The sequence below is a fragment of the Sus scrofa genome, chromosome 5, assembly GCF_054392235.1.
Source record: "Sus scrofa isolate SSC_HxYL_T2T_F1_AM1 chromosome 5, Sscrofa_HxYL_maternal_Yorkshire_Landrace_v2.0, whole genome shotgun sequence".
In the NCBI taxonomy this organism is placed as follows: domain Eukaryota; kingdom Metazoa; phylum Chordata; class Mammalia; order Artiodactyla; family Suidae; genus Sus; species Sus scrofa.
In genome coordinates, this window is record NC_139387.1 from 35799115 (window position 1) to 35826854 (window position 27740).

General features: G+C 44.6%; 1 long non-coding RNA gene across 1 annotated transcript in view; it reads right to left on the minus strand.

The window, feature by feature from the left end:
• LOC146403329 (uncharacterized) overlaps positions 1 to 26799 on the minus strand; it is an 82675-nt gene extending 55876 nt beyond the window's left edge. Inside the window, exon 1 of the long non-coding RNA XR_014803565.1 lies at positions 26724 to 26799. This is a non-coding gene — a long non-coding RNA (uncharacterized LOC146403329). The remainder of the gene's footprint in view (positions 1 to 26723) is intronic.
• Positions 26800 to 27740: the final 941 nt, after the last annotated feature.

The following is a 27740-nucleotide window of genomic DNA, read 5'->3' on the forward strand; positions in this document are numbered from 1 at the left end:
ATAACATCAGGTGCAATGCTTTGTCAGGAATCATGCTAGCTGCTTTCCATTGATTATATCATTTATTCCACTTAAGAACCCTATAAGGATGGTACTATTATGAGCCCTTTTATAGATGAGGAAACTGAGGACCAGAGAGGTTAAATAACTTGCCTCAGGTCACCTGGCTAATAAATAAGAGAGCTGGGCGTGGAACCCAGCTCTGTCTGACTCTAGTGAGTCTTAGGTCCTTAGTCATGAGGCTACCATGCCCTGGCCAAGGTGATGGACATGCATTTTGTTGAGTGTACTGGTTATGTGTAGTTAATCTAAGGAATCAGCTAATGTCTGGAAAATGTAATTGGCTGCCCTAAAATATAATCAAATTACTTTTTGTGTTTCTATTTCAATTTTCAATATTTCGGTCAATTCATTGATCCAAAGTCAACTCTCCCCATTACATACTATCACCACTTTAAAATAATATGTGTTGATCTTATGGAAGTGATTTATTGTGTTATTTATACTTTTATTCCGAAGAGTAGCTGTAGTTTAAGAATATTAAAAAATTTTTTTGGATATACTGGGAGATCCTGAAGGAGTGAGCAGTTATTGACTAAATATAAAATAATTGAGGAGTCCCCATCATGGCTCAATGGAAACAAATCTGTCTAGCATCCATGAGGACACAGGTTCGATCCCTGGCCTCACTCAGTGGGTTAAGGATCTGGCATTGCCATGAGCTATGGTGTAGGTTGCAGACATGGCTCAGAATCTGCGTTGCTGTGGCTGTGGTGTAGGCTGGCAGCTGCAGCTCTGATTCGACCCCTAGCCTGGGAACCTCCATATACCATGTGTGCAGCTGCCCTAAAAAGACCAAAAAAAAAAAAAATTGAATTCACCTGAAGTGAGAAGGCAACTATTGAGTTCTTCTTTTGTGCCCTCTGCTTAGCTTGGGCTGGAATTACAAAAATGAGTGGATTTCTTGCCCAAAAGGCGTTCATAATTGGGAGGAAGACAGACAAATAGACGAGAATTACATGACACTATGAAAAGAGAGCCGAACCAGGCATTAGAAACAAGAAGCTTCGAGGGGAGAAGCTGGAGCAGAGACTGTCACTCCATCGGCATGACATGCACCAACACAGAGCAGTTCCTCCCATGGGCTGTTTATAGTCTTAATTGTTCCATCCAAAGGTAGTAACAACATACTTTGTGTGTGTGTGTGAACTCAGGCTTCATTGTGAAGTGAGGAAAATCATCTCCTCAATTTAGGGTTATGTTTGCATTTCCAAAACGCCCAGCTTGATCACATTCCTAGTCCCAGCCTTCTCATCGGTGACACTGCCTCCTCTTCTCCCCTCACCCAGTTCATTCCAGCCACACTGGACTCTCCAGACACAGGCTCACCCTGGAGCTTCAGTATATGCTGTTCCCTTTACTGGAAAAGTCTTCTTCCAGGTAACCATGGAGCTGGCTCCCTCACCTCCTTCAAGTTCTAAGCCAGCTGTCCCCTTCTCAGGCAGCTCACCCTGATCATTTCCAAGCCCTCCAAGTCTGGGGCTCCTTGGTGGAGCCCGCAGCACTGTCTTCCCTGCGGCACTCGCCATCGTGGGACATATTCTGCACTTCAGTGGTGTGCTTGGTAGTAGTTCTGTGTGTGTAACCATAAGGAATAGCTCCCCAAGGGCGGGAGTTTTGTTCTAATTCACTGCTGCATCCCTGGGCTTGGGAAGCTTTTGGCTGGAACAAGTATTCACTCAATATTTGCTAACTCATTAAATACCTCTCTAAGGTCAGCCTGGCCATTGCTATTTAACTACTGGTGTTAGCTAAGAGTTATTAGAGTTATTATACTCTGCTAATAAGAAAGAAGTCTCCAAGAATGCAAACATTGCATCATCCTTTAGCATTTTTCTCTAGGGAAGCTTCTCAGTCAAGACTGTCCTGGAGAGCCTGCTCTCAACAATGCATGAAAAACACTCAACATTGACAGCCAAGGAAGATTCAGGACTATGTGAAGGGGGAACCAAAGTATGGAAGCCATGTCTCTTGAGAAGGTCTGTCTAGGAGCTACCTCACAACCTCTGGAAACCCCATCTTTGGGCAGGAACCTCAATCTCATCAAGGCCCAAAGTCATGAGTCTTGGGGAGGCTAGCCCACACTACCAAATTCAGAAGAGACTGAAGAACACGCCAGAAGGCGAGCTGTGAGGTTTAGGAGAAAGGGACCTGTGACAAGGATGAGAACCCTCTCCCATGCAGCTTGAGCAGCGTCCCGTCTCCCTGCTGGCAGATGGACATGGCAACTCCAGTGACTCTCAGAAGCCTTGCAAGGGAGAATGAGGTCTGCTCACTCTTGGAGTTTCCCCAGTGAGATGGGCTAGGCCCTCACCAGCTTTTATCCACCACAGAACCAGAGCCATGGCCCCTTTCTCTGCATGCCTCTCTCACTCTTGCCAGCCTTCCTTGGGTGACCAGCTACCAGAAGAAACATTGCTTTTCTTTCTTTCTTTCTTTTTTTTTTCCGTCTTTTTGCCTTTTCTAGGGCCGCTTCCCGTGGCATATGGAGGTTCCCAGGCTAGGGGTCTAATTGGAGCTGTTTTCGCCGGCCTTTGCCAGAGCCACAGCAATGCAGGATCCAAGCCACATCTGCAACCTACACCACAGCTCACGACAACGCCGGATCCTTAATCCACTGAGCAAAGCCAGGGACCAAACCCGCAACCTCATGGTTCCTAGTCGGATTCGTTAACCACTGAGCCACGATGGGAACTCCTGTTGCTTTTCTTTTGATGCATTAATTCCTTCCAACCACAGAGTCAAAACTTGCTCTATCCCGTGAGCTGTTTTATCCTACTGAGGTCACAACACATCTCTATCATCTCCATTGATTTGGTCATTTAACTCTGACAGAGCAACCTGATTTTTAATTATTTCGGCCACACCCACGGCATGTGGAAGCTCCCAGGCCAGGAATTAAACCCAAGCCATGGCAGTGACCTGAGCCACATCGTGATGGGTCCCTAATCCACTGAGCCACCAGGGAACTCCTGCTTTTTAATTTCTTAGGGAGAAATCTTCCATGTCTTCCAAATACCCTCTATGGCTCCTAATGAATCAAAGTAACATCACTGTCACCTTTGCCTCCCTCCATGTGTCTTCTTAATACCAGACAGTGGATCTGGAAAAAAAGACTTCCTCCATTACAATTGTGTGTGGGGCAGGAGAAGGTCCCTTCTTACGGCTACATGCACAGTCAGGCAAATTAGTTGGTTATTTAACACCATGTCCTTTCTGTGTAATGATTCTTGGATACTGAATTGACATCAGGACACTGACTATCTTAAAACTTTATTGAAGAGACATCTAGTGGGGCTGAGGCAGAAAACTGTCCTCTGAATTCTGCATCATGAGGGCTGGGAGATTCAGTGCCAAGAGGGACCTCTAGTGTTCCACAAAAATTTGAAATCAATGATGCTGAAGCTTCTTTAGATGCTGTTCTCTGTTTTCAATCTGTCAAACAAGAGTGCCCTTTTATTCATAGCTTGCCATTCTATATGAAATAAAGAGGCATAACCTATTCAGAATTTCTGTCTAGGTATTTTTTGTTTACTTTATTTTATTATTGTTATTTTTTTAGGGCCGCACTGCAGCATATGGAAGTTCCCAGGCTAGGGGTCAAATCTGAGCTGTAGCCACAGACCTACACCATAGCCACAGCAACGTCAGATCCAAGCCGCATCTGTGACCTACACCACAGCTCATGGCAATGCCGGATACTTAACCCACTGAGCAAGGCCAGGCATCGAACTCACAACCTCGTGGTTCCTAGTTGGATTCACTTCTGCTGCACCATCACAGAAACTCCTATAAATTGATGAATTTAAATAAGCTTCTGTACAGGAAAGCTTTTCTGTGGAATGCTCTTTGGAGCACCAGCATAATGGTTTTCATCAGCCTTCAATGGCACCAGATCTTGTATACTGAGCACTTAACTACACGTACATAATCCACATCCATCTAAGTCTCCATTTAAAGCGTACGATTCTTGGTGTTCCTGTCGTGGCTCAGTGGTTAATGAATCCGACTAGGAACTATGAGGTTGTGGGTTCAATCCCTGGCCTCCCTCAGTGGGTTAAGGATCCAGCGTTGCCGTGAACTGTGGTGTAAGCTACAGATGTGGCTCGGATCGGGCGTTGCTGTGCCTGTGGCATAGGCTGGAAACTGTAGCTCTGATTAGACGTCTAGCCTGGGAACATCCATATGCTGCAGGTGCGGCCCTGGAAAATGACAAAAAAGAAAAAAGCATATAATTCTATACATAGGATGGATGAACAACGGGTCCTGCTATATAGCTCAGGGAACTATATTCAATATACTATGGTAAACCACAATGGAAAATAATATGAAACACACACATATATGTATGTAACTCAATCTCCTTGCTGCAGAACAGTAATTAACACATGATAAATCAACTATACTTTGATAAAATTTTTAAAAAGCCTACAATTCAATGGCCTTTAATATATAGAGTTTAGCAACCATCACTAAAATCAGTTTTGGAACATTTTCATCTTCCCCCCTGTACCCCCCCTGCCCGAAGGCGATCACATTCTAAGGCAATCATTTTTTAAATCATTTTATTGAGATGTGATATGTAAAAATCTGTGCATATTTAATGTATACAACTTGATGAGGTTGACGATAAGTATACATATGTGAAACCATCCCCACCATAGAGAGCATAAGCACACCCATCACCTCCCACATTTTCCTTCTGCCCCCTTGTTATCACGATCATTATTATTGTGATAAGAATACTTAACATAAGGTTTACCTTCTCAGCAGACTTTAAATACACAATACAGTATCATTGGCTGCAGGCACCATGCTGGAGAGCAAATCTCCAGAATTTATTCATGGTGCAAAACTAAAACTTGGCGCCCTTTGACTTGGCCTCCCCGTTTCCCCCTCCCCATAGCCCATGGCAACCACCACTATGCTCTCTCCTTTTAGAGTCTGACTACTTTTTAGTTCATAATATAGACCATAACAGAATTTGTCTTTCTGAGTCTGATCAAAGCCTGCCTTTTTAACCATCACGCTTTTCAGCATGAATCTGAAGCAGGCTAAGAAAGGTCATTTTTCTTTCACTTTTTCTTCTTCCCTCCCTCCTCCTCTCCTCCCACCCCCATGCCATCTTTCCCTCCTTCCAGCCTTCTCTTGATTCTTCTAAGCTGGCAAATGTATCCATTTTCCATCAGAAGCTTGGTGACATTTGCAATGGGAGACTTGCTTTTTGCAGGGTTGTGCTTACAATGGCATTTTTGGATCCCCCGTGGGAAATGGCGTGTTTTGTCTTGACACTGCTAAATACTCTCCCACGTGAAATCAAAGCAGGTCTTTCACACGTCACTGCTGGGTAATGGCTTTTCTTGGACAGTGTCCAACCAGAAAACTGATGCTATTTTATTCTCCTGACAAAAACTGTTATTTGACTTTCTCTGGCTTAGAATCCTTCAATTATCCTGCCTTAGAATCTCCACCTCAGCTGAAGAGGTAAATCTGTTTTAAAGAACATGTACTTTTGGCTGAAACTGACTCATCAAGGCTGAGGGAATCACTTGCTGGAAGTTGAGTGTTCAAATCCTTTAATCTTATTACAGTTCCTGGAACCTCCTGGCTTCTCCAAACACCAACCATTTTTGTATTGGGGGCCTAAAATTTTGTTTGGTTTTGTTTTTGAACTAGATCTAGGAAGAAATTTTCTAAGCCTTTCAGGGGAAAAAAAAATCAGATAGGGATGGGGTGGTTGAGGAAACACTCCATGCACGGAGTGTCTTACTTTTATACCTGGTGGTGGTACCTGTCACTCAGGAAGCACCTTCACCCTGGCAGGTGACATGGATGTGGAGCTCCCCCTGAGATCCCTGGGGTTAGTCTGTGGATGCCTATCCCTGCAATTTTAAGTGCACTGAACACCCTCTGAATAAGGGGTGAATACATGTGCTGCAAATGTTACAGCAGAGGATGGGAATCAAAGATTTCTCTGAAAAAATAAAAAAAGCAAGCAACTCTTTTGTCTGCCCAGCATCTGTCTGTTAGGAAAGTCCCCTCCCAAGTCTGGTGGTCTGTCAAATGGTGATTTTCCCTGAGGGTTGGGAATGTGAGTCAGAATGGACCAGCCTACCCCATTCTCCCCAGTATAGCGACGTGTCCTGTGGTGGGCATCTAACTTAAGCAGAACTTTAGACTCATTTTAGAGGCACTGGTGTGGGGCTAGTAGAGACAGGTTCCCTTCTTGTGAAGATTGCAAGAGCAAAGAACCATTAGGTCTGAAGTGGCTGAGGTCATCTGTGCTGCCAAGTGGAGATAGCTTGCTTAAGGAAGAGGAAAGCAGAGTCTGAGGTGATGGAGCAATTACATTTTTTTTTCTTTTTTCTTTTGGCCGTCCCACAGCATATGGGGTTCCCAGATCAGGGATCAGATCTGAGCTGCAGCTGTGACCTAAACTGCAGCTGCGGCAACACCGGATTCTTAACACACTGTGCAGGGCTGGGGATCAAACCTGCATCCCAGCACTCCCAAGATGCTGCCAAGCCCATTGCCGCACAGCAGGAACTCTAAGCAACTGCACATTAATGACAATCTGATATCCTGGATCCAGCCATACCTGAACTTGAACATATTACTTGTCACCTTCTCAACTGTGAGAGCTAATACAGTCTCATTTGGTTCAAACTAATTTGAGTTGGATATCTGTCACTTGAAACTGAGAGTGCCATGATTAATACAACATATGCAGAAATTTCTGGTCAAATTTCTGGTCATATGAAGCAAGAGGCTAATCTCTCCCTCCCTGTTATGAGATTTCCTTGGCCCTACAAAGAATGCACCCCTTGTGGTGATCACATTCAGTTCAGATTTCTATAAGAGGTGTGTGCGTGGGAGGCTCATTTCACTAAACCTCTTATCCAGTCATCTGTAGGATTATTGAAAACACAAAGAAGGACCCCCACTTCACTCTCTCAAAGGCTAGGGAAGACTTCCTAGAAGACATGATGGTCATACTGACTTTAGAAAGGCAGAGAGATAATTAGAAATGGTTATACTGACTTCAGAAAAGCAGGATGGATAATTCTGGCAGGGAAAGGCAGAATGGATAATTTTAGAAAGGCAGACTGGATAATTCTGGCAGGGAAAGCATCAGGCCCGGGAGTATGAAACAGCGATAGGCTCTTTGAGCAAGGGGGACAGCAAAAAATGGAGAATTGGACATAATGTTGTACCTTGGAGTATATGGAGAGATGTTGAATGATTTACATTGAATAAGATCAGAGCTGTGTTTAGAAGGTTATTGTGACATCATTGTGGACAAGGATTGTGTGCTTGTGTGTGTGTGTGTGTGTGTGTGTGTGAGTGTGTTGGGAGTAGACTGGGAACAAGTAGTGAAACCACTAGAAGGCCAGAGATAATGATGGTCACATGGTAAGGAGAGAGGCAGCAACACCCCATTGATGGGCTGGCAATGAAGCTGAAGAAGAGACTTGGAAAATCAGAGCATATGGATCTAGGGGTTTGAGGCCCGAAAAGGAGAGCAGAGACAGCTATTCCAGAAATAGGCTGTGGAATTAGCCTCTCTCGATGGGGTCAAGGCAAAATGATTCAGATACTTGTTAAAGACCAAAAGGAATACTTTCTTCAAGAAAAACCACAGCTGGACCAGCATGATCTGACACTCAGGGCATCAGATGAGGAATTTGATCAGATATCGAGGGTAGGAGATGTTTGCTAAACTGATGCAGCAGGATTCTTGCTAAGACTGGATGCAGTGGCCTAAGGATGGAATCCAAGGTCAGGACCAAGTCAGACGGAGGACTCAGAGGGGACTGACTCAAGTTTGGTCAAAGGACAGAGTCTTTTTTTTTTTTTTTTTTAATGGCCACCCCACAGCATATGGAAGTTCCCAGGCTAGGGGTCAAATCAGAGCTGCTGCTGCCGGCCTGCACCACAGCCACAGCAACATGGGATTTGAGCCACATGTGCAACCTACACCACAGCTCACAGTAATGCCAGATCCTTAACTCACTGAGTGAGGCCAGGGATCCAACCTACATCCTCATGGATACTGGTTGGCTTCTTAACCCACTGAGCCACAACGGGAACTCCAAAGGAGAAAGTCTTGGTCAAGGGTTAAAAAGAAAAAAGAGTACGAGGGATCTCACAGAGCCTCAGAGTTCCCAGGACTCCAGGACACACCTCCCCTGCTGCTTGGCTCCGCCCAGTGTCAGAGTCTAACATCCCCTGCTCCCCTATGAACTCAAGGAGGCGACCCTGGGAAGCCAGGGAGCACAGGGCAGGAAGAGAACCACTCAGTTCCCTCTTTGCTGATCAGCATTAGCCTTTGAAAGGGCCACTCAGAAGAGACCAGGAAGCCGAAGCAGATAACAAGGATAAAGACCCTGGAATGATTTGAGGAGGCAAGCGGCAAGGTGAAGATTAAAAGGCAACTCTCTACAGTTGTCTGCAAGCTTTTGTGGTCCAACAGTTTGACGCACACAGTGCCTGTCAGAACTTTCTGTACTAATTCTGCCATCGCACGTGTAGAAATCCTGAGAGAACATATATCCCTGCTCAGCAATGTAAGCTCTGCAGCCAGGCACCCCCAGTCATGGTTCTTGGATCTTTAAAACCCACTGACTTCAAAAGGCATCACTTCCCAACTAGAAAGGTGGACATGAGGAGGAACCAGATCCCAACCCCCCTTCAAATCACATCTTAGTCAAAATCACGCAGACTTCCACACCTGGAGTTTCATTCTTCTTGTCACTGCCACCCCAAAAGCTCATGGGAAAATTTTCTCTGTCCATAAAAAAAAGGAAATCATGCTCTGGCAGCTGTATCCCGAAGAACTCCTTCGGAGAGAGACCTATTTTTCTAGCTGTAAAGGCTCTATTTTTATGTCACCAGCCACTTTCCTAATGGCTGTTGGGGTATTTTAGAAATAGCACCAGCTGCAGAAAAGGTAGTGATGCCACCTAATCTCTCATTCATAAGGGAGTTTTTCGCATCCGGAGAGATGGCCCTGATTTAATGGGATGCAGATGTCTTCTCTCTGGGTGTTCCCCAATTCTGCCAGCCTTATGGATCACCCCAAACATTAGTAATTGAATAAAAATGGCTAGAGACACCCTCACACACACATAAAGGGAAACCCTGTATGCCTTTCCCCACTCTGTGGACATTCTCGGGGAAGGGGTGGGGTGGGCTTGGCTCTTTGAGGCCTTCTGTCGCTACTAAATTCTCAATCTCTCTTCTATCTAGATGCATGCGGTTTTTCTTTTCTCAAATCGAACACAGTTGCTTTTTCCTTTGATGCCACTTACAGAAGGCACTAGTGTGGAGCCTATTTTTTGCAAAGGCTTTGAGATAACAGAAGGACTGCATTGCCACAGAGCACAGCAAATTCTTTAAAGCTAATTACGGGATCTCCCCATTGATGTTGAAATTGACCAGCTCTCTCCAGCAGTGACTTCTCTCCAGCTCTCTTCTCCTGGGCTCCCAGATTCCATCCTCTGAGACCCTCTCCCTCCCTGCCTTCTCTCTTTACCTACCTATTTCTTCTACCAATATATCCTGCCCCCATCATCTCAGTCTGCCTTGGAAAGTTAATTTTTTTTCTTGTATTTTTACCCAGAGGACTACATTTTCCTCTGACTTACTGATCTTCCTTCTGAATATGATCTCAGAGACTACATTTTTCACAACCCAATGGTTCTTCAAGGCACTTGTGCTAAGCAAAAGGCACTTCCATCTTGAGAGAATTTTCATGAATAGATTTGGAAATAAATGATTTGTGGAAGTTCCCATTGTGGTGCAGCAGTAATGAGCCCGACTAGTATCCGTGAGGATGTGGGTTCGATCCCTGGCTTCACTCAGTGGGTTGAGGATCTGGCGTTGCTGTGGCTGTGGTGTAGGCTGGCAGCTGGAGCTCTGATTCAACCCCTAGCCTGGGAATTTCCATATGCTGTGAGTCCAGCCCTGAAAAGCCAAAAAAAAAAAAAAAAAAAAAAAAAAAAATTTCCTTGCTCTACTGAAGTCTATACCATATCCATATTCTAATAACTGAAGTATCACAATTATTATTATTATTATTATTATTTTTTTTTGTCTTTTTGTTGTTGCTATTTCTTGGGCCGCTCCCGCGGCATATGGAGATTCCCAGGCTAGGGGTTGAATCGGAGCTGTAGCCACCGGCCTATGCCAGAACCACGCCAGAGCCACAGCAACGCGGGATCCGAGCCGCGTCTGCAACCTACACCACAGCTCACGGCAACGCCGGATCCTTAACCCACTGAGCAAGGGCAGGGACCGAACCCGCAACCTCATGGTTCCTAGTCGGATTCGTTAACCACTGCGCCACGACGGGAACTCCTACAATTATTTTTATAGTATTGCTAAAATAAGGCTATATTTTGAAAATCACAGAGTAAGGAGAGATAAGACTCAATAGGGCCAGATTTTAAATGTAATTTTTTTCCCCATTTTTACATATATATTTTTTTTCTTTTTCTTTTTTTTTTGTTTTGTTTTGTTTTTTAGGACCATACCCACTGCATATAGAAGTTCCCAGTCTAGGGATCGAACTAGAGCTACAGCTGCTGTCCTGCACCACAACCACAGCCACACATGATCCAAGCCAGATCTACAACCTACGCCACAGCTCTCAGGAACACCGGATCCTTAACCCACTGAGCAAGGCCAGGGATTGAACCTGCAACCCCATGGTTACTAGTCAGATTCGTTTCCATTGTTCCACAACAGGAAATCCCCCATATTGCCTTCTGAGGAAGAAATCTTTTCCCATAAGCTGTCTCATCCTCCTCTTCCTCAGATTCTTTTACTATTATTTTTTTTAATAGTTACTTCCCCAATATGATTTTTTTTTTCTACAGTACAGCATGGCGACCCAGTTACACATACATGTGCACATTCTATTTTCTCACATTATCATGCTCCATCATAAGTGACTAGACGTAGTTCCCAGTGCTACACAGCAGGATCTCATTGCTAATCCATTCCAAAGAAAATAGTTTGCATCTATTAACCCCAAGCTCCTCAACCACCCCCTACTCCCTCCCCTTCCCCCTTGGCAACAAGTCTATTCTCCAAATCCATGATTTTCTTTTCTGTGGAAAGGTTCATTTGTGCCCTATATTAGATTCCAGATATAAGTGATATCATATGGTATTTGTCTTTCTCTTTCTGACTTACTTCACTCAGTATGAGAGTCTCTAGTTCCATCCATGTTGCTGAAAATGGCATTATTTCATTCTTTTTTATGGCTGACTAGTGTTCCTTGTATATATGTACCACATCTTCCTAATCCAATCATCTGTTGATAGACATTTGGGATGTCTCCATGTCTTGGTTATTGTGAATAGAGCTGCAATGAACATGCAGGTGCATGTGCCCTTTTTTTTTTTTTTTTTTTTTTTTTTGTCTTTTTGTCTTTTCCAAGGCCTCTCCCATAGAATATGGAGGTTCCCAGGCTAGGGGTCGAATTGGAGCTCTAGCCGCCGGCCTACGCCAGAGCCACAGCAACTTGGGACCCAAGCCACGTCTGCAACCTACACCACAGCTCATGGCAACGCCTGATCCTTAACCCACTGAGCAAGGCCAGGGACCGAACCTGCAACCTCATGGTTCCTAGTTGGATTTGTTAACCACTGCACCACGATGGGAACTCCTGCATGTGTCTTTTTTAAGGAAAGTTTTGTCTGGATATATGCCCACGAGAGGGATTGCTGGGTCATGTGGTAGTTCTATGTGTAGATTTCTAAAGTATCTCCATACTGATATATATAAGCTTTTATTTCCAGGACACTGTGAATTAGCTAGTGATGCGTATTAAAGGTAAATGGAGAAAACTGAGGTTATAGCTAATATGTGCAATAAAATAAGGAGTTTGAAAGAGAGGAAATGCTTGCTTCCTTATTGGTCATCTTTGTTAGAGTCAGGAATTCACAGGTGGAAACAAAATTCAGAAACACAGTCCAAGATGAAGTTGTTTCTGTCTTTGCATCATAAATGTTCATTCTTGGTCTCCCTGCTACATCTTGAGACTAAAAAACTCTCTCCCTTTGGATCTTAACTTGGAAATGAGGCTTGGTCAGTCTCTGTGGCTTTAATGGCAACCTCATAAATTATTTGAAAGGGCTTTGCCTCTTTTACCTGATCTTTTAACCCTGCCTCACATCACATCTCAGAGAGTTTTTATTTCTTGTTTGCCAGGTTTGCTAAGAAGTTCCCAGGTCAGTTTTAGTACAATGGCCCACTGCCCTGGAGGCCTCCCATGAGGTAGGCTGCCAGTCTTCCAAATGGGCATGATCAGAAAATGGTTTTATGGGGTTGATGAACAAGGCATGTCAGCTCCCTCACCATGTGTCCATGGGCATGTCAGCTTCAGGATCACCGTGTGGCCACAGGGTGTCATCATCACACAGGAGGGGCACCTCCAAGGGTGCATGTGCCTGGACCAGGCACCAGTAGACTGCTCTAGCCTGGTTCTTCAGCCCTCAAACAGGTGGCCACAACTAAGCTATACATTTCCTTGGCATTACATTCCTTCTTTTTTTTGCCTTTTCTAGGGCCACTCCCGTGGCATATGGGGGTTCCCAGGCTAGGGGTCTAATTGGAGCTGTAGCCACCGGCCTACGCCAGAGCCACAGCAAAGCTGGATCCGAGCCGCGTCTGCAACCTACGCAACAGCTCACAGCAACGCCAGATTCTTTTTTTTTTGTTCTTTTTGCCATTTCTTGGGCCGCTCCCGCATCATATGGAATTTCCCAGGCTAGGGGTCGAATTGGAGCTGTAGCCACTGGCCTACACCAGAGCCACAGCAAAGCTGGATCCGAGCCGCGTCTGCAACCTACGCAACAGCTCACAGCAACGCCAGATCCTTAACCCACTGAGCAAGGCCAGGGATCGAACTTGCAACCTCATGGTTCCTAGTCGGATTCATTAACCACTGTACCACAACGGTAACTCCCAGCATTACATTTCTTATTCAGAAGTCCCTTGGTTTTACCAGCTGGAGTCATGTAAGCATAGAAAAACACATCGATGTCTCTAGGATCTGTGTACCTAGTAGGGACTCAGCATCCTTGAAACTGCTCCTGGTCATCTCTGAAAGTTTCCCTTGAAGTGCCACAAAGCAGTCACTTGGTGGCCTCCTATGCTGTTCCTCATTACAGGCCCCCTCAGCACCTATATGTCAGCTGTTTCACTGTAATAAAAATAGTAAACACAGCAGAGGCACTATTGCAGGCTGGGAATTATTCCATAGCCATATACATATTAGTCATTCAATCCTTTACAGCCATAGTGTGAGGTAGGTCCTATTGTTTCCATTTTCTAGGTGAGACATTGAGGTGCCAGCCAGGGAGGGGTACAACCAGTGTCCTTGCCTTTAACCACTTTGCTATTTGCAAATTGAAGTCAGGGTAGATATTGACTTTATTTATTTATTTATTTATATTTTTTGTCTTTTTAGGGCCACACCGGAGGCATATGGAGGTTCCCAGGCTAGGGGTCGAATCAGAGCTGTGGCCACTGGCCTACACCACAGCCACAGTAACTCCAGATCCAAGCTGTGTCTGCAACCTACACCACAGCTCACGGCAATGCCATATCCTTAACCCACTGAGCGAGGCCAGGGATTGAACCTACATCCTCATGGATGCTAGTCAGATTCGTTTCCACTGAGCCATGACAGGAATTCCAGGTATTGACTTTAAACTCTATAGGTGAGGACACAGGTCTTGACATGAAGCAGATGCAGATTCGCATCCCAGATCCCACTGAGCGAGGCCAGGGATTGAACTTGCAATTTTGCCATGTGACTTCACTTCTTTGTTCCCCAGTAATCCCATCTGTAAATGGGGAGGCTACGAGGACTTCCCCATCAGATTATTGGGAAGATGAACTAAAATAGTGCCCGTCACAACATTAAGTGGAGTCTTTGGTGTATCAAAGGCAGGCAATGAACATTAGCTCTGAATACAATAGCAGCCATCATTTTTAAAAATAATACGCTTTTTATAGATTAGCAAACCAAGACTTAGAGAAGTAAAAGACTTTCCCTAGGCTAAACAGTTCTAAAGAGGCTGTCTAGGAGTTCCAGTCGTGGCTCAGTGGTTAATGAGTCCGACTAAGAACCATGAGGTTGCGGGTTTGGTCCCTGCCCTTGCTCAGTGGGTTAAATATCCGGCATTGCCATGAGCTGTGGTGTAGGTTGCAGATGCGGCTCGGATCCCGCGTTGCTGTGGCGTAGACTTGGCAGCTACAGCTCCGATTTGAGCCCTAGCCTGGGAACCTCCATATGCCGTGGGTGCAGCCCTAGAAAAGACAAAAAAAAAAAGAGGCTGTCTAGGCCTGAAACTCAGTCCTGGGGTTCCAGAGTCTGTTCTTTCCACCCATGCTTATCTCATATCGCTGCCAGGCCATCAATGCTGAAGACCACCTGACGGATTCTATATGGGATGTGGTTTTGCTCAAGAAACAGCCTCTTCCCTGATTTTCGCAATTGCCTGGGGTAAGAACCATGTGTGAGAAGGTCCAATGCATGGAATAAATGACCTGTGACGAGAGTGCTGAGCAGAGGGGGGCCATGTGACTGTAAGCTCAAATCATTTCTGGGTAGCTTGAAAGTTTTGGCTGAGTGCCTACATCTTCATTTCACTTCTTGCTGTGGAACTCTTGCTTTCTTTAAGCGCAAGAATCCAACTCCATGGGTAACATAATATCATGTAAATGAGGCTGATCTTGGAAGGCAGGCCGCTTGTCCTACTATAGTTGCTTTGTTGCTGTAATGAAAACCACATGCGTCACGGTATTTTTAGACTAGTTAATATTAGCAGGTCAGCAGCCTTTTAATTTAGCTATTGCTATTCCAGCTGTTTCTCCTCTAGTTACTACAAGAAAATTCAGAGTGTCTACCAAAAAGTAAGCTTTCGAGAGAGTGGAAAATGGAAAGGAAACCCACCAGCATTTTCCCCTTGACTCTTCTGGGTCTCACATGGAAACTGTATTTTTTTTCCCTAAGCCTTTGTGAAAGGAAAGACTTGCTGAAAGAGAATGGTGGACCAAATAGCAAGGAAACAAAACAAAAACCAAACAATAACCATACCATGCCATTAAATTTCAAGAACTCTGCAAGGGAGTTGGACAGCGCCTTTCCTCTTTTCCACTCTCTTCTCTTGCCTCCAGGACAAACTCAATTCTTTCCTCATCATTGATCCCACTTTGCTAGTTGCCTCTAGTGGGCTCCTGCCTTCCTAAGGTCAGTGCACAGTGCAGGCTGTGGTCTGTTCAACCATGTCCGCAGTCCTCAAGGATCCCTGTGGAGCCAAGTGTCCTCTATTCTTAGGAACTCCCTTCAACAACCTCCCTTGGGAATTCCAAGTCTCAAGCCCCAGATCAAGAAGCAGAATATCCTCATAATTCCAAAGCAGCCCTCCTCTCCTTTTCTAGTCAACCTAGACCTCTAGTGGCATCGACTTGTCCCCTTTTACAGACTCTGGAGGAAGACCAATTTGGCCACCTTGCAGTAAACAGGTCCCTGGAGGATTAAAGACAGAGATGCTTGTACTTTATTGTTTTCACTGCAGCGGTTCCGCCAAAATGCAGACACTAGGGGAAGTTCCATTTGCAGCTAATGGAAGTCTGTACATTGCAAGTTCAGAAGGAGTGAACATTCTGGGCTAACTCCACATTGAGACTTCCTCATGAGTCATTCAGAAAAATGTCCCCAGATTGTACTGTCTCTGGGAATTTGTATTTGTTCTCAGAAGCTGTCTGCAAACGTGTACATGTCCGCAGCCACAATTCCTTGCTAGATGAACAGAATAAGCGACAGACAGGTCAACCCTGGTGGGAAACCATAGAGAGTTGTCGCCAGAATTTACTGAGTGCTTCTTCTTGGCTAAGCTCAGTTCTGTATGTGTTTGAACTCTTTAAAGCCTCACTCTTTGGAAAGGCTGTTATCATCCCCATCACATGGATAAGGAGGCTAAGGCACAGAGAGGTTGAGAAACATGAGGAGGGTCACACAGCTGGGAAAATTGGAGCCATTTTCAAGCCCTGGTTCCCTGGATCCAAAGTTCCTGCTCACAGCCATGCTTCTATTGGTGGCGGGGACAGGGGGAGGATTTCACTGAAGAATCAGGATGTTCCCATCACTTACTTTCCAATAAGCTCCTCTCAGTTTCCTTCGGCTGAGTGACTCAGACTTAGGGAAAAGTGCCACAGGGAAAAGTATGGCTGCTGAGTCAAGACCAGGTCTTTGGGTAATAAATTAGATTCCAAACTAGCTGTCATTGCTCTGCAGAGTGGGAAGAGCAAGGCATTTGTAGATGTGAGAGCCTCTTTGGGGATAAGCTTGAGCCCATGATGGAAACCCTGTGAGTCAAGCCTACTGTTTGGGATATTTCTCCTTTAGGCAATGAGAAGAATCATCAGCAGCATATGGAATGAAGTTTTGTAAGGGGAAAATACATCATTGCTTTCAATTACCCCACTTGCTCAGATTAGACCAATACACCTCTGTTCCTCTGTGGTGACACAATGTAGAATGAAAGATCCGGGCACTTGGTGGAAATATGCTCAGCCCAGCAACCTCTTATCTGAGCCCAAGAGAGGGAGGGGTACCCATTGAAGGGGGTTGCCGGGGAGTTCCTGCTGGTGACCAATGCGGGAGGGGGATGGGCCTGTGGCAGAGGAGGAAGGAAAATGGGGTGCTCAGAAGCAAGGTCCAGGCAAAGAAGGGATGGAAAACCAGTCTCCCCTTCCAGTATATTCTTAGAGAATCTGACCTGTATGAGGGGAGGAAAGGAGGATGCTTGGGTTAGATCTTTCCCTACTGAAGATGGAGACGAGTGTTGCTTGATCGCATGATTTCAGATAGCAGGTCAGAGTGAATCTTGTGTAACCCATCAACTTGCGATCTGGTAGAAATGAGACTGAGGGGCTGTTGGATTAGCAAAGGCAGGAAGATGCCAAAAAACAGCCTTGTTTGGGATCCTGGCTGAAACATCGTAGGTGGGCAGCAGATGGTGTTCAGAAGGAAAGCATCCACTTTCCCAGCATCCACTTCAAGGGAAAGGTGAAGTCTAGGCTACAGGGGAGTGGCCATGAAGGCAAGTGCACCTGCTAGACACCGAAACTTAGAAAACCATCCCAGATTATGCTCCAATATCCCTGGCTTCTTCTGCAGGAGCCGTCATCCCCAGAGCATATAAATAGCAACAGAGTAACATTTACCAGTCTTCATTCACTTTGCAAATATACAGTGGATGCTTCATATGTGTTTGGCCTTGCACTGAGCCCTGGAGATACCATGCCATTACAAGGACGTGATCTCTGTTTGCCAAGAGATAATAGTCCAGGGGGATGATTGGCCAATCCACATGGTGGTGGTGTTAGTGCCTTGATAGGCTATGCACGGGTCCTCTGGACTCAGAGGAGGGACTGCAACTAGATGTTAACTGGAGAAGATAGTGACAAAGGAGACTTCCTGGAGCATCTACAGGGTGGCCTGTAGCAGGGTCACTGTCAACCCAGAAAATGGGCATGGGAGAGGGGGATTTTTTTTTTTTTTCTTCAGGTAGATGAATCTCAACTTGAGTAAGAGCTGGAAGAAGAGGGAGCCCTGAGGGCCTGATGTGACTAGAGAGAACCATGCCAGCAGGAAGTGGGTGGAACTGAGGCATGAGTCGGGGACAGATCGTGATGGGTTTATAAGCAGCCTATGAGGTAGGAAGTGCTATCATCATCTTACAGCAAAGGCCAGTGAGCTCAGGGGTTTAGGCGACTTGCCCAGCATCACACAGTGCAGGTGCCAACCTAAAATTGGAGCTAATGTCTGCCTTACCCCCAAAAACAGAGCTCTTTCTGCATTATCCCTTTGCATCTTTTTTTTTTTAATTTTGGGAAACATTAATTAAATTGTATACCTAAATAACATATTCTTCTCCAACTGAGATGGTCTGCTCCACTTTGGCTCTGAAGTCACTGCATCCTCTCAGGACTAAAACGAATTGAAATGCATTTTTAAAAGATTCTTCCCCGATCCTGATGGAGGCAGCAAATCACCGAGAACCAGGCTCTGTACTGCAATGGCTGTGAGCACAAGCTTGGAAGAGCCAGGCCACATTTGTATCCCAGGTGAGAGAGTCCAGAGAGAAAGAGACATAGCCGTTGCTTTCCTAAGACATGTAAAAGGACTAATTTGTTCCTGACCTTGGTTGGTTAGCGTCAGGAACTTGATATAATAATGCTGAACGTATCAGAAATATCTGTGGTTGCTCCTTGCCCCCAACAGGCTTCTAACTTACAGCTCTGACTTCTCCAGGCTTAGACATTGGGAAATATAAGTTGGTTTGAGGGTTTTTTTTTTCCCTTTTCTTTTCCCAGTTTGGGACAAAATCCAGCATAATTGTGGCCTCGACCCACTGAGAAGTGGAAAATCAAATTTATTGCAAGTGTTGTTAGAGTTCCTCAAAACTCACAGTACCTATTTCTGGGGGCTGTCTTCTTGGCCAGACATCTGATGAGAGTCTTTCCAGGTCATCCCCCAGCTTTCAGCTTCTGTCCCTTTATTTCCCTACGGGCGGCCATGCAAACCCTGGGTTATCTTGAACAAAATTGAGAAATGGGCAAAGAATGCCTTTGGGGCTCTGAATCTTGATTTTGTTCCTCTTCCCGTGGGGTCTCACACCCAGTGGGTCAGATACCCAGAGTCACGTTGACTCTCTCTCCTCTTCCATCAAGATGATGACCAAGAAAGGCTCTCAAGCTTAATTGTTGGAAGAGGGGAAGGAGTAACTTGGAAGATGGTAACAGCTCTTACTTAGGTAGGACACGCTCTGTGCCAGACACCTGGTTCTCAGCTTTGTGTTACATTGACTCACTGAGTTATCCCCATCATTCTATGCACTAGGTGTCTTTACCCCTTGTAGTTACAGAGAAATTAGTTTACTGGCCCAAGGTCATAGCATTAGAATGCGGTAAAGCCTTTGAACCTAGGAGGTCTGACTTTGCCTATGAGCTCAGCCATTATATTCGGAGAACAGGAATGATTCACTGACCGAAATGTGCATTACTTCATTTAATGCTCCTAAATAGTTTCAACATAAGGCTTTATTACTATTATTATTATTTTATCTCCACACCAGTGGCATATGGAAGTTCTCAGGCCAGGTAATGAATGTGAGGCACAGCTGCGACCTATGCCACAGCTAGAGTTAACACCAGATCCTGTTACTGTGCCAGGCTAGGGATCAAACCTGTGTCTCCACAGTGACCTGAGCTGCTGCAGGCAGATTCTTAACCCACTATGCCACAGGGGGAGCTCCAGTGTAAGATTTTTATAACCCCATTTTACAAAGAAGAAAGAGAGGAAAAGCCACTTGCTGAGATTCCAAAACTAGTAAGTGAGGAGCAGGGGTCGGAGCCCTAGCCTGAATGATTGCAGATTCCACATTCTGCCCACCACAGCATTCCTGGATCCATGTCACCAATCACAGGGTGTCAGGCTCTTCAGATTTTTGCTTTCAATAGCATCAGAGTATTAAGTTAGATTACTGGAGTTATGATCCTTGGGGGTGGAACTTTGAGTAGCAACTAGAAGGCAGGAGAAACATTTTTTGGGAGGCAGGAGAATGAGCACTGAGACTTTCTTGGATGTAGAAGTGACAGTTTTAGGCTGGGGACTTCTTGGCCGTCCCAGCATGCTGGCTTCCCCCAGAAATTTTTCTCTTCAGTTCTAATCCACTGTATTTGACTGTCTGCACCCCGGTCGTGCACAGCCTCCCTGAAGTGGCTGTGTCTGAAACTAGACTCACCTTCTTTATTTCCCAATGGGTTTAACAGCATCACCTAAGCTGGAAATGCCCCTCCTCCTTCCCCTGCCACATGTAACCAGCCCCTGCATTATATGGAGCCTGACTTTTGCAGACGTTTCTTGCCTGTTCTCTTATACATCATCACCATCACTCATCCTGTCTGTTCATCATCAGTCACCTAATGATCATAGGGGTCTCTTAAGTGGTCTTGACTCCAGGTGTCTCTCTCTTCGAACAGTCCATCTGGTGTAACTGCTCTAACATGGAAACGGATCATGTCATTTCCCTGCTCAATCTCTTGGGGCCAATGGGGTTTCTTGGACCTTCAAAAACAATCCTTTATTAAAAAAGAAGTCTCCTTGTGATGAGAATTCTTAAAATGGTTTTATTCCAATTTTTTTTTTCCTTTTTATGACCACTCCCACAGCATGTGGAAGTTCCCATCAGAGCTACAGCTGCTGGCCTGCGCCATAGCCACAGCAACACTGAATCCAAGCTGCATCTGCAAACTACGCTTGCAGCAATGCCAGATCCTTAACCCACCAAGTGAGGCAAGGGGTCAAATCCGCATCTTCATGGAGACTTGGTCAGGTCCTTAACCCACTGAGCCACAACAGGAACTTCCAGTTTTATCCCAATACATTGATGATATTATCTTTGGTTGGCTAAGGTGGTGCCCATCAGAAGAAGAAATATTTTATTTTGCTCTAAAGGACATTGTTGGGAAGATTAGTAATTTCAAATATGGGCTGTATATTCATTGGCAGTAGTCTACCCATATTAAATTTCCACTATTTGGTAAAAATAAAAATAATCAAAGTTCCCATTGTGGCTCAGTGGGTTAAGGACCCAACTTTGTCTCTGTGAGGATGTGAATGCGATCTCTGGCCTCACTTGGTGGGTTAAAGATCAGGCATTGCTGCAAGCTTTGGCATAGGTTGCAGATGTGGCTCAGATCCAGTGTTGCTGTGGCTGTGGTGTAGGCCTGCAGCTGCAGCTTCGATTTGACCCCTAACCCAGGAACTTCCGTATGTTGCAGGTGTGGCTGTAAAATAAAATAAAAATAATCCTTTTAAAATCCTTTTTAAATTTCAAAGACAGTTTAAAATTGATCTTCTAGGTTATTTGATGACCACTTATAACCTGGGGCCAAGTAGCCCTATTTTACTGTTCCAGGCTATTGAGACCTGAATAGAGATGAACTTGACACATAGACAAGGGGACTGACAGCTATGTGATATCACCACAGTCTCTTTCGATGGCAGCTCCATGCTAGTTTGACTAGGAAGACGGAATGGGAGAGCCGAGTCTGAACTTAGCACCTCAGCAACTCAGCACCTGCTGAATTTAAAATAATGCACTTATTTTTAGCCAGTGCCATGTTCACGTGTCAGTAGCCATTTGGTTTCTGTTAAAGAATAACATCTTTGCATTAAGGGAATTTTGTTAATATGCCTTGTAAAAGCTTTTGCTTTGTAAATTTGCTTTGGTTTCATTATTGTCTAAGGGTTCTAGACATTGAGAAGTTATACTTGGCTTATGTTTTTGTAGATTTAAATAATGTTGTCATAAAGATAAGTTGTCCATACTAGGAATATTTAACCAATTTTTAAAAGGTTTTTATTTATCTTATTATACTTTTTTAAATGGCTGCACCCATGGCATATGGAAGTTCCTGGGCCAGGGACTGAATCTGAGTTGTAGCTCCAGCAACGTTGGATCCTTTAACCCATTGCACCAGGCCCAGGATCAAATCTACACCTCCCCAGCAACCCAAGCCCCTATAGTCAGATTTTTAACACACAGAGCCACCGAGGGAACTTCTAATGTTGATCTGTACAGTTCTGTGTGTCCAAGTTCAGAAACGCCGACCTGTAGGGTAGAGGACAAACTCAGAGCAGCACAAGGCCTTTCATATCTTGTCATCATCACCCTCCAGCCTCCTTTTCGCACCCCCCCCCCCATTGACGTCTACTCCTCCTCTCTACTCCTTCTCTCTTGGCTAGAGCTCCTTGACAGTAGGGGCGATTTCTGATTCATATTTGTACCTACACGCCTGGCAATGAGTGAAGGAGGGATGGAATGGACATGTGATGGAGACAAGAGGAAAAGGAGAAGGCTATTCCACAGACCTAATGGCCACCCCTAACATTACTTTAAATAGTAAGTTTCCTTGTTTGACTCCAGGCTGTGACCCCTTCCAGCCTCTCCTATCTGTTCAGCCACGCTGTTTAAAATTTTACGTAGCGAATGGCCAAGTCATTTCCAGGGAGAGAGAGAGAGAAGAGAGAAAGTTCCAACATCCACAGGAGAAGGTCAGATACAGCTTGTATCCCAAGGGAAGGAATCCTCTCCCCAGGGCATTTTTGACTTGAAGATTCTCAGAGGATCAAAGAGAGACTGTCTCCATTGCTCCTCGTACCCGGTATGCTCCCCCCTCACCCTTTTCAGCGTCCAAAAGAAGAATGATTCATTTAAACAGACTTTTATGTGGACTTTATTTTTAGTCTGGAAAGTATTTGCTTTTAATGTTTGTGTATGGGAATGTGAGCTCAGATCAGTGGCCGGTGGGGGCAGACACCCAGACATCCCTGCAGCTGCAGCACAGTGACAGAGCAAAGCAAGCTCCACGGCTTATGATGAACTCCTGCCAGGTCCTAAATTCTATTTACTGAGTGACAACCAACTGCAGTGGGGCTCTGCTGTCCTACTGTCATCCCAGGGAAGCTTTGGATGTACTCTGCACTCAGTCTCATGCCCTCCAACAGAAGAGCTTTCTTTCTCCTTCTCTTCTTTCCATCATTCTATTGCCTCAGGTGCCAGGCACCTGGCAAAGCCTGTCTAGCCATTGATTCTGATCAGATACAGCACAATTATCAAATAGGTTCTTCATGTATCTGCATAAATCTTTGCAGAGAGACAATTGGGCTGTGACATAAGAGGGTGTCAACCGTGGTTCTTTTGCTAGAAATTAGCTTTTTAATGCTGCTTGTGGAGATGGAGAGAACTGGGTCCTCCCCATTGTATGACCTGGGGTGAGTCCTTCACCTGTTTTGACCTTAGCATCTTCTCCTATAGAATGATGATGGAAAAATACTTTTTTTTTCCCCCTCAGGAAGTGCAGTGATGAGGATTAAAGTGAGATGAGCTGGAGGAAAGAGCTTTGTCAGCCATGGACAATACTAAACACAGGTACATAGGGTTATTGTTCTCAGCAAGTCTCCCCCATCCCTCTCATTAGCGCATGACATCCTATATAAATCAAAGTGATTCTGTAAATAAGGCATTGGCTTCATACTGCTCAACAGCATGGTGGACACAATCAATCCACTGAACAGGTGCTCAGAGACAACCAACCAGAGGACGGATGCCTGGGGACAGAGGGAGAATGGGTACGAAGGGTGCTGTGGGCAGAGGGCCCATGGAAGGCTCAGTTTTGTCTGGTATCCTGAGCTGCCTGGCTACATGGCAACCAACCAAATGTGAGCTGTCTGAGCTTGCCCACATCCCCTCCTCACCACCTTCCCATGGACAGCAGTTGTTCAAAAGACTTGAACACGTTCCCAGAGATTTTTCAGTGACTAATTAAATCTCACTGCACCCAAATGGGAAGACAAAGCCATCCCCTGCCTTCTGGGAGCTGTATGTAAACATCCTGCTTTAAATCACAGCGGTAACTTGGTTAGTTTGTTAATTCTTACCACCTGCCCTTCCCCTGCTGCTCTTCAGGTTCACAGCTGTCTTCTGCTGTGTCCACCCACATGCAGAAAGGCAGACCCAGGAGGAAATGTGAGTGCTTCAACGTGGGAATAAAGGGCTTTTCCTCTGATATAAATATCCACTTTGTTCCCTGCTTCCCTACCTTTAGAAATGCACATTTCCTTCCCAAGGGAAGGGACCTGCCCTACTAGTCAAGGAAAGCACTTTTCCCACTGCCATCTTATATCTCATATTCAGGCCGTTCATTCATTCATAAACTCAGCACACAGTGATAGATAACCTACTACGTGTTAGATGCTGTTCTAAGTGCTTGCAATAAAGCAGTGAACAAAAGACACAGGGTCCTTGCCTTTATGGAGCTAATATATGGAGTGAGAGGAGATAGTTAATAAAACAAATACCGGTACAAGACAGCTTCGGATATGATGAATGAAACAGGAGTGACACTAGAGAATGACCAGGGAGGTGGTGTATCTGGGGCCTCTCTGAGGAAAGGTATTTGAGTGGAGACCTGAGGTCAGAGATCTGCCGTGGGTGGATCTGGCATAGGGTGTTCCTTATTAAGGGAACATCAAGCACGAGGGTAAGAAAGGCCCAGCTCATTTGCTGAGAAGCCCATATTCACTTGGCTGATGTTGAGAGTAGCTGGGTATCCAGATTCCCAGGCCAGTTTTACACTCTCTTAGCCATGTCACTAGTGGGTACCCCATAGGTTTAAGAATGTGGGCCGTTTTCTTTGCTGATTTCCGCTCCTTTGCAAGGCATTCTCTAGCAAAGACAAAAACACAGATTGCATAGCTGGTTTCAAGTCACTCCCTTTCCTCAATCACTCCTATTTTTAGCTAAGCCTCTAAAACCTTTGTTGTGATCTGAGTCTACAATGCTTACTGAAGGCAAAATTAGCATAAAATTATCCCTCTTAACTACTCCTAATAATAGACATCGTGACCTTTAATCTTCAGATACAGACCTCACTCTGGGAACTTATGATGCAATTGATGTAATAGCCATTTAAGAAAGGACACTTGTATCTTGAAGTGTATATTGTATAATGATTGGAAGAATCAATATTGTTAAAATGATTGTACAACCCAAGGCAATCTACAGATTCAATGCATTTTTCACCAAACTGGAATTTAAAAATTTGTATAGAAACAAAAGACCTCAAACAATCCTGAGAAAGGACAGAACTGGAGGTATCACACTCCCTGACTTCAGACTGTATTACAAAGCTCCAGTCATCAAAATGGTACTGGCACAAAAACAGACGCAAATCTATGGAACAGGATAGAAAGCCCAGAAATAAACTCATGTAAATTAATCTGCAACAAAGGAGGCAAGAATATACAATGGAGAAAAGACAGTCTCTTCAATAAGTGGTGCTGGGAAAAACTGGACAGTCTCATGTAAAAGAGTGAAATTAGAACACTCTCTAACACCATACACAAAAGTAAACTCGAAGTGGATTAAATACCTAAATGTAAGATCAGATACTATAAAACTCCTAGAGGAAAACATAGGCAAAACACTCTTTGACATAAATTGCTACAATTTTTGGGGGGGAATCTGTCTCCTAGAGCAATGGAAATAAAAGCAAAAGTAAATAAATGGGATTTAATTAAAATTAAAAGCTTTTTCACATCAAAGGAAGACATAAACAAAATGAAAAGACCTATGGACTAGGAGAAAATATTTGAAAATGATGCAGGCAAAAAGGGATTAATTTCCAGAATATGCAAACGGCACATATAGCTCAGTATCAAAAACAACCAATTTAAAAAAAAGTGGGCAGAAGACCGATATAGACGTTTCTCCAACAAAAAAAAAAGACATATGGATGGCCACATGAAAAGATGCTCAACATTGCTAATTGCTAAAAAAAAAAAAAATGCAGATCAAAACTACAATGAGGTATCACCTCGCAACAGTCAGAACAGCCATAATTAAAAAGCCTACAAATAGTAAATGCTAGAGAGGGTGTGGAGAATAGAGAACCCTCTTACACTGTTGGTAGGAATCTAAATTGGTGCAACTACTATGGAAAATGGTATGGAAGTTCCTTTCAAAACTAAAAATAAAGTTACCATATGATCCAGCAACCTCAATCCTGGGCATGTATCCAGAAAAGATGAAAACTCTAATTCAAAAGATACATACACCCCAATATTCATAGCAGCACTATTTACAATAGCCAAGACATGAAAGCAACCTAAATGGCCATCAACAGATGAATGGATAAAGAAAATGTTGTACATATATACAATGGAATATTACTCAGCCATAAAAAGGAATGACATAATGCCATTTGCAGCAACGTGGATGGACCTAGAGATTACAATACTGAGTCAAGTCAGAGAAAGACAAATATTACATATCACTTATATGTCACATCTAAAAAATGATGCAAAAGAGCTTATTTACAAAACAGAAATAGACCCACAGACACAGAAAACAAACTTATAGTTACCAAAGGAGAAAGGGGTTGGGGAGAGGGATAAATTAGGAGTTTGGGATTAGCAGATATAAACTACTATATATAAAATAGATAAACAACATGGACCAACAATATAGGACAGGGAACTCTATATCTTGTATAAACTATAATGGAAAGACTCTAAAAAATATATAAAAATATATAATATGTAACACATATATTATTGAATATTTTTCCACATACCCAAAACTAACACAACATTGTAAATCAACTATACTTCAAGTAAAAAAAAAAAAAAAAAGAAAGAAAGAAAGAAAAGACCCCTGCAAATGTGTGACCAGACCAAGCCTCCTGGTTTGGACAGATGGCCTTAATCAAGAAGAATGGGGAATGGGAAAACCCCCTTTGTAAATCAATGATGAAGAGAAAGAGAAGTAGGCCTCAGATAGGAAAACCATCTACTAGACGTTAAAGGCTCTCCTCCTCTCAATGTCGCACCCCACGAGAGCACCTGTATACCAGTTCCCCCAGGTCCCTAAAGGAAATTGCTGGTGACATGGGCCCCTGTTGGGTTGCACCTCGAAGCCTGCAAGCCTTGGAGTTGTCCAGCCTCGAGACCAAAGAAAGAGCCCAGAGACAGTGGCGGAGATATCAATAGCTCTTTGGACAGAGCAACTTACATATTTGTAGCAAAGGGGTCCTGGAGCGGCACCCCACTGTGCGCGGCAGGCAGGACACAGCAGCCATCTTTGCTCCTTGGTGGGGGAGACGGTGGTTACCATTTATGGGGGAAGTGACGTCAGGTTGGCTCATCAGTTACCAGGGAAACCAGGAGCACACAGCCTCTCAGGTTAATGGGTATCATGAGGGCTGATGTTTCCCTTCAATAAACAAGCAGGTGGAACCATTTTGACCTAAGGACTGGAACACTCACTAGCTGAGGCAGGGGCCAAGTACAAAGGCATTTACCAGCATTTACCGATTATGCTAGGGGGCAAGGCCAGTCAGGTGAGCAGGGGGTGGGTGAAGCAGGGACAGGTGGAACAGGGAACATGCAGACAGCAAGAGAATAGCCACCTTGAGTGGCCTGACCATGCAGCTCCTCTCCATCCTTTTCCTGTTTACGTAAGAATTTAGCTCCAGGAGTATCTGAAACATACAGCAACCACTTTTCCCACGAAATTAACTTTTAAGCATAAGGAAGAGAAGAAAACACTCTCTACAGCTCCTATCAAACCAAGGAGGTGCTGCATATACACACGATTTCTAGACCGACAACTCTAGAAGCTCATTGATCTCACTGATGAGTAATGCTGGAGTTCTTCCTGCCTCCTTGTTTAAAACCTGTCTCTGAAGTCCACCCACCCAAGGGGCTCGCTTTGAGTCTCCTCCAAGTTCTGTGCTGGGCCTGTCTTCCTGAGAGTATGCTGCTCATTTCTTCCTCAGGGCCAAGCTTTGCATACCTCCCTCATTTCCTCCCATTTATGACATACTTATGAAGCATCTCCTGTGAGTCTGCCGTGTGTTGCTGGGCTTGGGGGACACCAGTCTGTTCACCATGTGGACAAGTGAAATGGCCCCAGGGCACGTGATGCTTGAGGTTTACAAAGGGACACAGACAAATAGGCAACAGTGACATGGGGTGGGAAGAGCTTTGATAGAAGGATAACAGGAGGTGTGGGGAGCACAGAGGGAGA